The sequence below is a fragment of the Kryptolebias marmoratus genome, linkage group LG22 (genome assembly GCF_001649575.2).
Source record: "Kryptolebias marmoratus isolate JLee-2015 linkage group LG22, ASM164957v2, whole genome shotgun sequence".
Classification (NCBI taxonomy): Eukaryota; Metazoa; Chordata; class Actinopteri; order Cyprinodontiformes; family Rivulidae; genus Kryptolebias; species Kryptolebias marmoratus.
In genome coordinates, this window is record NC_051451.1 from 6,569,629 (window position 1) to 6,577,892 (window position 8,264).

The window sequence follows — 8,264 nt, forward strand, 5'->3', positions numbered from 1 at the left end:
CCACACCCCTCCAGGTCTCACTGTCATTGCCCACGTGAGCGTTGAAGTCCCCCAGCAGAACAAGGGAGTCCCCAGGAGGGACACCCTCCAGTAACCCTTCCAAGGACTCCAAAAAGGGTGGGTAATCTGAACTGCTGTTCGGCGCATAAACGCAGACAACAGTCAGGACCCGTCCACGTAGGCGGAGGGAGGCTACCCTCTCGTTCACTGGGGTAAACCCCAACGTACAGGCACCAAGATGGGGGGCAACAAGTATGCCCACTCTTGCTCAGCGCCTCTCATCGGGTACAACTCCAGAGTGGAAGAGTGTCCAACCCCTCTCAAGGAGACTGGTTCCAGAGCCAGAGCTGTGCGTTGAGGTGAGCCTGACTATTTCTAGCCGGAACCTCTCAACCTCACACACCAGCTCAGGCTCCTTCCCCACCAGAGAGGTGACATTCCACGTCCCTAGAGCCAGCTTCTGTAGCCGAGGATCAGACCGCCAAGGTCCCCGCCTTCGGCCACCACCCATCTCACATTGCACGCGACCCCTTTGGCCCCTACCATAGGTGGTGAGCCCATGGGAAGGGGGACCCACGTATCCTCTTCGGGCTGTGCCCGGCCTGGCTCCATGGGTAAAAGCCCAGCCACCAGGCGCTCGCCAACGTGCCCCACCTCCAGGCCTGGCTCCAGAGTGGGGCCCCGGTGACCCGCGTCCGGGTGAGGGAACACTGTGTCCAATAATCTTACTCATCATAAGGGGTCTTTGGGCTGCACTTCGTCGGGCCCCTCACCTAGGACCTGTCTGCCTTCGGTGACCCTACTAGGGGCATTAAGCCCCTGTCAGCATAGCTCCTAGGATCATTGGGACACTCAAACCCCTCCACCACGATAAGGTGGCAGCCCAGGGAGAGGTCAATTATATTATAGCTCAAAATATTTTCTTCAAAACTACAGGTAAAGGGTCTTTTTTTCATTATTGCTACATGAAACGCATCACATGTATGACCATTAGCTTCCTTGTGCTCACTGTGCAACCATTTTAAATATAGGATGTTTAGTTTTTGCACATCCACTGTTTCAGTGAGGCTGACTTCTTTTTTCCTTCTGCCTCTCTAAAGACTGTTGTCAGGGAGTGATAGACAGATGTATGGTTAGCATGGTGAGCATTAAAAGCCACTGACCGCAACACATTTTTTGGTCTTTTTTTCCACTTCTTATACAGTTTACACAAAATAAAATAAAACAACATAAATACATTTTTTTCTGAGCTTACATTTTTACAAGGCTGATATTGGAATTTTATGGAGCAGCTCCATTAGGACCTTTTAACATGTCTTCAGATTCGTTTTTATTTTGTTTTTTGATTATTATTATTATTATTATTATTATTATTATTATTATTATTATTATTATTAAATAATTTGGAACATATTTGAATGTTTTTTTTTCAGTTTGATTACATTTGTTTTAGAGTTGTTCTCTCTTGTGAACTCACATTTTGTTTTTTATTCAGATTGGAGGGCTGCAGTTTGTCAGAGATCAGCTGTGCTTCTCTGGTCTCTGCTCTGAAATCCAACCCCTCCCATCTGACAGAACTGGATCTGTGCATGAACAACCTACAGGATCCAGGCGTGCAGCAGCTGTGTGGTTTTCTGGAGACCCCAGACTGTAGACTGCAGACTCTGAGGTCAGACTCCATGTTTTAGCTGTGGCTGAGATGAACCTGATGTGAACACTGTGGTCATGCTGAAGAGGAGTCAAAATGCTGATATTATTCTGTTCTACACTGAGGGTTTTCATCACAAAGTCTCTTCTTCTTTTGTGATTTAATAGAACAAAAAAATCAGAGAATGTGTCATTTACTTGGAAATCGACAAACATGATTTTCACCTCAGTTTAGTTTTTCAACCTCCTCCCTCAACACCAAATCTAATTCTTTGTCGAATTGAGCTATAGAGCTCACATCATGTGACAAAGTTGTCCACCTCAGTCCTGTATTTGATCTCATCACACTTGTTGATGAAACCAACTACTACAGAGTCATCAGAAAACTTCTGAAGATGACAACAGTCTGTGGTGTAAATGGTGAAGAGAAAAAAAGAGGACAGTTAACTGGCGTACTGTTTTAGAGACAGGGACCAGGCAGGACATCTTTCCCACTGCAGGGACCCTCTGGAGACGTGATGAAGTACTCCACAGAGCTGGGGGGGGGCGGCACAGGTTTTAAGCACCCTCAGATAGATGCCACCTGGATGCACAGCTTTGATGGAGTTCAGTGAATTCATCTGTCTTCTTACATGTTCAGATGTGAAAGACACAATCAGGAGGTATCTGGTGGAGGTGAGGTAGAGAAGCTGAACTGGGTGTAGTGTTGTGGGGTAGGAGAGAAGGGTGGGGAGGAGGATGATGGTATAAGCATCAAACAGGCAGAGGGTTTGTGAAGGGGGTGGTAAACAGGGGTCTTAGCCTTAGCACTATGCTCACTCCAAACTGTCACTCAGCCGGCCTGGGGTCCAGGCTGTTCGGGGACTGCAGGAGGACTGCTAACAGGACCTACTCTTGATGGGTTGTAGTTCATAAGAAGTAGCTGAAAAACAGGCTTGGAAACTTGATTTCTCTCATAATCCATCTTTCTGCTTTGCAACACTAAGAATCTGCAGTTAGACTGCAGGAGGCTTAACAAAAAGAAAGACTGTGCAATACACACGCCACCATCAGAACCATGGAAGAAGTAGAAACGGGGCTGTTCATTTTTCATATCTTGTCTGCATTTGGGGTAGCATGGCAGGGCAGGGGTTAGAGCTGTTGGCTCACAGCATTACGGTTGCTGTGAGGGTTCCAGTAAATATGACAAGGTTCTCCTCCCACCTTGGGCCTTTCTGTGTGGAGTTTACATGTTCTCCCTGTACACAAGTAGGTTTTCTTCAGGTACTCCAGTTTCTTCTCACAGACCAAAAACATGCATGTTAGGTTCACTGGTAACTCTAAATTGTCCCTAAGTGTGAGTGAGAGCATGAATGGTTGTTTGTCTTGATTGTCTCCATGTGTCCCTGTGATGGACTGGAGATCTGTTCAGGGTGTCCTCCGCCTCTCGCACAGTGACTGCTGGAGATAGGCACCAGCTCCCCGTGACCCGGAAAGAAAAAAAAAAGCATATAAAGAAAATGTATAGAGTTAAAAGATTTAAAATTTACTCTCTCAACCTAAACAACAGCAGGTAATCTACTCTGATTTATAACAGTTTTCTATAAACATATGAGATTTTTATTTATTTTCTTTTCCGGATCATTAGTTTATATTCTTCATTTTCCAATAGCCTACAACAAGCTTTTTCATAAATTACATTTTGGGGCAAGCAGCATGTTTTTGTCCTTTAATTTTATTGTTAGATCAGTGTATTTTAGGCAGAAAAAGCATCAAATTAATACACACAGAAACTAAAGCAGAAAGTCTGAGTAAACAAAGTAATATCAGAACGATGGTTGTAGAATCTGATATTTCTTAGAGGGGTTTTAGGCTTCGTCAAGTCATACTATCAGAAGAAAACCCTGTTTTGATGAGCTTGCTTTATAGTACACCCATCTGCTCCTTCCTGTTGACTTTAGTTTAGTATTCAGTTCTTCTGCCTTGTTTTCTGCCTTTTCATTTTTATTACGCTTTAATTTTCTCTGAGCTTCCTGCCACCAGAATCTGCATTTTGAGTCCTCATACAAACCAATTCTGACACTCCATCCATGAACTAAACAACCTAAATAAATGCCACAAACCAAAAGGTGTTGTTCTGTGAATTAAGTTGTTTTATTCTGTGAAAAAATGCTTTTATCTCAACGCAACAAGAGCTATTAAAACCTTTGTGCACTTTCACCTCTGAGTTGATGTTATGACATGTTTATTAAAACCGAGCTGCAGCGAACTTATTTATTGTTATCACTTTAATTAAAAAAATCCTTAAAGTAGGCTTAAAGTTATTTTTCAGAGTTCAGAGTTTTTAAAAGTCTTGTTTTGTTTTCTAAACTTACATGTTTTATTCTTTATTCAGTTTGTGGAGCTGCAGTTTGTCAGAGATCAGCTGTTCTTCTCTGGACTCAGCTCTGAAGTCCAACCCCTCCCATCTGAGACATCTGGACCTGAGTGAAAACAACAAGCTGCAGGATTCAGGAGTGAAGCAGCTGTGTGGTTTTCTGCAGAGCTCAGACTGTAGACTGCAGACTCTGAGGTCAGACTTCATATCCTGGTTCTGCTCAGATGAATCAGCTATCAAAGTGATCAAACCATTGTGTTCCTGAGTCATTTTCAACGAGTTGGAAAAAAGATCTTTGAAGACATTCCAGAATGTTGTAACCTCTTGTAGAATTTGAAGGATTTGTTTTTGCAAATTGATTACAAACATATATTAAATTTAGAATAACATATAGTACAGTACATTTTACATTTTATTGACAATGATTTTAATTGGTAATAATTTGACCCCTGAAATAAATTCATTTTTTTTCTCTTTCTGTGTTTGCAGCTGGATCTTCTTATAAGAAACACAAAGAAAAACACTGAGCAAACTCAGTTCAGCTCATGACAGATGGAACAAGAGCTGCTAACAGTTATTCTTTATTTTTAATAAAATTTTTCTGTTAAGACAATTTGAGACATAGTAAACAGTAGTTGTATCAATGGTTTTTTTTTTTAGAGTTCAGACTCTAAAAGCCCTGTTTTGTTTTCTAAACCCACGGGTTTTCCTTTATTTATACTTTATTCTTTATTCAGTTTAAGGCACTGCAGGTTGTCAGAGATCAGCTGTTCGTCTCTGGGCTCAGCTCCAACCCCTCCCATCTGACAGAACTGGACCTGAGTTACAACAACCTGCAGGATCCAGGGGTGCAGCAGCTGTGTGGTTTTCTGGAGAGCCCAGACTGTAGACGGCAGACACTGAGGTTAGACTCCATGTTTTTGTTCTGCTCAGACAGATATACAATCAAACTGTTTAAACTATTTATTTAATTATCAGCAAACATTTTTTTGAGGTTTGTATTTCTGTCATCATAATTGTTTTTACTTTCATTTTTATTTACTTAAATATTTTAATTTCTTTTTCTTTTTTTTTGTTGGTTGCTTGAAGTTTGAGTACTTTTGTATTTTGAGTTAATGTTGTTGTTTTTTTTGTTTTGTTTTCTTGATTCTGTTTTGTTATTTTAGTTTCCATCTGCAGCAAAATGTTTCATCCATGATATGTTGTTTTGAAATTACTCCAGGCCCACATAAGGATTAATGTGGAGAATTTATTTACTGTTGCAAATACAATAACATAACAAAACAAACTAAATTTGTAATCAAATCATATCCAAGGCAACAGTGCAGAAGAATAATCCACAGCAGGTGGATTGTGCAGCCTGTACTCAGCTGTGCCTGGTTCAGAGAGAAATTAAACACAGCATTAAATCATTTGACACCATAGCCAATTGGGGACAGTATTGTACAAAATGTAAAAAAATTTAGCTCGCTCTCATATTCAAGGTAGAAATGTCTGTAAATTCTTTCTTGAATATTGTTTCAAGATTTGAATCAGAAATCTGAGTTACATGTAATGCATGTAATAGTACAAAAAATGTAATTTCACTTTTCTCTTTCTGTGTGCTCAGCTTAAATGGGACATGAGCTGCAAACAGTCATTGCTTATTACTAATTAAACTTTAATAATTCAAAAAGTTTGAAACGTGGCAAATGCCTTTTAGTTGAATCAGTGTTTTTGTCTTGTTTTGTTCTCTAACACGTTTTATTTATTCAGATTGAGGTTCTGCAGATTGTCAGAGATCAGCTGTGCTTCTCTGGTCTCAGCTCTAAAATCAAACCCCTCCCACCTGAGGTACCTTGACCTGAGTGGGAACGGACAGCAGAATTCAGAAAGAGAGCAGTGGTGGGGCTTTACGGGGAGTCCAGACTGTAAACGCATGTTGTGGAGGTTAGACCTTTAGTTGTGAGCTGACTTTAACATAAAGTGAACACTAAAGTGAAATCATGAGGATGATATTATAATGATCCACACTGAGGATTTTCATTAGAAAGCCTGTTTTCTTCTTCTGTGCTTTTATCAACCAAGGTTAATCAAACATTGGGTCACTTCTTTGGAAACTCCGACAAACATGATTTTCACCTCAGGGTTGAAGTTGTGACTTTTACATTAAAAGCAGAGCTGTTAACACTGACTTATTGTTGATTAAATGTTACTAATTAAAATAGTTTCAAACATGTTAAACGGTTTTCTGTTGGATAAATGTTTTTCTGAGTTTAGAGTATTTGAAAGTCTTGTTCTGGTTTCTGAATTCACGTTTTACTCTTTGTTCAGATTTGACTCCTGTAGTTTGTCAGAGGTCAGCTATTCTTCCCTGGTCTCGGCTCTGGACTCCATATCCTCCCATCTGATAGAACTGGACCTAGGTTGGAACAACCTGCAGGATTCACATGTTCAACAGCTGTGTGGCTTTCTGGAGATTCCAGATTACGAACTGCAGATACTGAGGTCAGTAGAAGGTTGGAGTGGGTCCAGGTTGCTTTCAGCAGTTAATATCAAATCAAAGATCCAGCATTTCCTGTAAAGCTGTTCCTGTTTCTGAATTATTCTATGAGAGGAGGACAGGAACAGCTTTGCAAAAGTCAGCCAATCAGATCCGTCAGCAGCTTGTTGGGCTCTTCTGTTGATGTCCAGAGAACTGAGAGGTTTCCTACAAAGTAAGCTCAACAAAGCTGGGCTTTTGCCTCTTAGTTTGACTTGACAGAACCTTAAACTCCTCTGAGAAATAACAGGTACTATAATGGTGGTTCTGAGGTTACTTTGTTAACTCAGACTTTCTGCTTTAACCTCTTTGCATTTTCACATGAAAAGACGTGTTCCACACATCATTTAATGCTTTTTCTGTTCAAAATACAGATTCAACAAATAAAGTTACAGAAAGAAACTCAGGAATTTGTCACTTTTGTTCTTTCTTCTTACCTCTGCAGTAAAAAGTTGTGATCTTCCTGAAACTGACCCTGAACATGGTGGTATGTTTGCTCTGAGAGGCTGATTTGTTTCCTGATCATCCAGTTTGGGCTGAAGCAGCAGCTTGGATGGAGAGAGACTCTGACCCATCCACACAGGAACTTCATTAGAGGACTACTATTGTGGCTACGCAAACAAATAATCATTTTTACTGATTGTCAATGACACACACACACACAAAAACTCTGCAGAAAAAGATGCATAATATACATCAGGAATAGATTTATAAAACTAACACTTGTGTATAAAAAATTTAGATTAACATTTGAAAATCGTGAGGAAAGCCCTTCTCTCCAGCAGTCCTTCAGTTGATAGTGTCCTTAAAACATTATGTCCATTATGTCCCCATATTTGGACAGACACACGTCTTAGTCAACCGTAGTTTAATGTGACACAAAGGAGAAGTTCCACTTCATCATTAGTCCACAAAAAGGATTCAGTTTTTGCGTCTGTCTTTTTCTGCTCCTTATTTATTTTTCTGATGTGTTTTTGAAGCTCACTCTGTTTACCAGATCTTCTACTCCTTTTAAATTGGTGGTGTGACCTAGGCGCTGGTGCCATAGACTAACTGTTACTGATGCACTTAATGCCCTTTGACAGACAGATGAAGCTCCTTTAACATCTAGCTGATACAGACCATCAGATCTTTGTGTTCCCATTCCTTCAAGAGTTTCATCTTTACCACATGGTATGCAACAACAAGACTTTGTGAACTGCACCGCATTTCCTTTTCTTGTTGTAGCTCTCACTGAGAAAAGATTTCCAGACACCTTTGGCACATACAAGCATCATACGTTGTGACAGTTTTTTTTATTTTTTTTATTACTGACTTTGAAGGTAGTTTCTCGAGCTGCAGTAGCTCTGTGGTCAGTCTTGTAATCCTGAGGCTGCTGATTTAGGCGCAGGTTGAGGTAGGAAGGGCATCTAATGGAAAACAAATGCCAAATCTTTTGTGCGTTTGCTCACTGTGCCAACCCTGAAAAAGGGAGCAGCTGAAAGAACAACAACTTTGAAGGTAATTTCTCATTGAAACATTGCCAGATCCTTGGGCGTCACCCTGCTGTCACCTAATCTGTCATGCTTTATGTGTCCTTCTTTCTCAGACATACAGGTGCTGGTCATAAAATTAGAATATCATGAAAAAGTAGATTGATTTCAGTAATTCCATTTAAAAAGTGAAACTTGTATATTATATTCATACATTACATACAAACTCATATATTTCAAATGTTTATTTCGTTTAATTTTGATGATT

At 40.4% G+C, this 8,264-nt stretch overlaps 1 pseudogene; it reads left to right on the forward strand.

Annotated features, from left to right (window-relative positions):
• LOC108246225 overlaps window positions 1-6,930 on the forward strand; it is a 14,026-nt pseudogene extending 7,096 nt beyond the window's left edge.
• The last annotated feature ends 1,334 nt before the right edge of the window (window positions 6,931-8,264 follow it).